The sequence below is a fragment of the Neomonachus schauinslandi genome, chromosome 5, assembly GCF_002201575.2.
Source record: "Neomonachus schauinslandi chromosome 5, ASM220157v2, whole genome shotgun sequence".
Classification (NCBI taxonomy): domain Eukaryota; kingdom Metazoa; phylum Chordata; class Mammalia; order Carnivora; family Phocidae; genus Neomonachus; species Neomonachus schauinslandi.
This window is the reverse complement of record NC_058407.1, coordinates 23,053,884-23,055,565: the sequence shown is the minus strand read 5'-3', so window position 1 is coordinate 23,055,565 and position 1,682 is coordinate 23,053,884. Positions and strand designations below refer to the sequence as shown.

The 1,682-nt window shown below is 38.3% G+C and overlaps 1 pseudogene; it reads right to left on the bottom strand.

The window, feature by feature from the left end:
- Positions 1-685: 685 nt before the first annotated feature.
- LOC110578166 lies at positions 686-972 on the bottom strand (annotated as a pseudogene).
- Positions 973-1,682: the final 710 nt, after the last annotated feature.

Genomic DNA, 1,682 nt, shown 5'->3' with positions numbered 1-1,682 from the left:
ACTTTCCTTCTCTTTCTCCCCTTGGCCACTGCTCCTGAGGACAAATAGCTCCTCAATTTAGTGAGAACTTATCATCTGACAGACTATGGAACTGGCTGGTCGGCCACTTTTGGACATGTGTCTGTATCCACCATACACTTCATAATGTTTGAGCCTTGGTAAGACAGTAAGACCAAACTACATGATTCCATTTCCCTGCTTGCCCTGGAACAGGAGTTTGGACAGGAAAACACACCCATCTTCTACCTTGAGGCTTTTCATTCTTTCTGGCTTTTTAATCTGAACCCTGGATTGTTCTCTGCAGGCATAAATCAAACTCTGGAATCATCTTTTAAATTCATTAGTAATTCAGAGTCATGACTCTCCAAACCAGGATAAATCTTCCTGATCCATACCCTTTCTACGGGGCCTTAATGTGTTTTATTACTCTTCATCTTTTAAAAGTAAAAACTAGCTTTTTACATGGTTTTCTTTGGGTGGTGGGGGGGGTGGTTCAAAGTTTCTTAATTGCTTACTTTCAATACAAACCAGAGTGTAATTCACAATACAAGTTTCATTAGTGTTGGATATTTTTATATTATTTATATATAGAGTACTATCAGTTTTATAACACATACTATTTTCAGCATACAGATAACAAATTATTTTCTAGCTATTGTTAATAGTAAGTAAGGTAGGGTATCCTCTAGAAGGTTTGAGTTATTTGCTGTTGTCCCTTTTCTGCCATTTCTTGTTGGTGAACTGTATCCTGGGTTGCTTGCTGCATTTTTCTCCAGTTTTTCCAGAGTCAGAGATTTTAAGAGTAAAAATTTGGGTTTACACAGCACCACTGTGGTTATATCTTCCACAGACAACTTGTTTTAGAAGAACTTCTGGGAACATTGACTTCACTTCACCATATCTGAATTGTTGGGTATAGCTAAGTTTTTTCCAGAAAGTCCTCCTGGTCTTTTTCTTGGCAACTTTAGGCATCCAACCCAGTATTACCAAGATGACTGAGTTCTTGACTCAAGCCTACAGAAGGAAAGATTCATCTCTTCCCAGACGGCTCCAGTTTTTCATATGCTTTGTTTCCCTTGTCCCTCTTTGCCATTTTCTCTTTGTTTAGTCTCCCTCCAATATGGATTTGACCCGAATTATTCCAATAACTACATGTTCCTTCTATTTCACATTTGCTCTAGAGACCAAACTTCAACATATTTCTTCTCCATTCACTATATTCTGGATTTTTTTCTCTTATGCCATAAGTTCATGGACAATCTTGGAAAGCCTGAATTACAAGTAGCCAATTGGCTTATCTACCTCATCTATACTTTTTATCTCTATTTACATAAATATGGCACCAAAATTCTCTGGGAAATCAGCTCTGCTACTCTCAAGGTACAAGAAAGAAATTGTGTAAGATACCCTGAGAGATTTAAAACTATCATCATGGTAACTTAGAAATAACCAACTGCAACTGCTCCATGGAGGCCCAAGACTCTGTTAATTACCACTGCTTAATTAATCCAAAAGACTCTAACTGAATGCCCAACTGAGTTGTGAAAATAATCACTAAGTGACCAAAAGGTGTTCCAGAAGCCAAGAGAATAGCACTTGGGCCTGCCTAGAAAAGCAGAGATTGAATTCCTCCCTTCTGGTTTCCTTCTGGCTGGCAGGAAACCTAGTTATCCCTAAGGAGA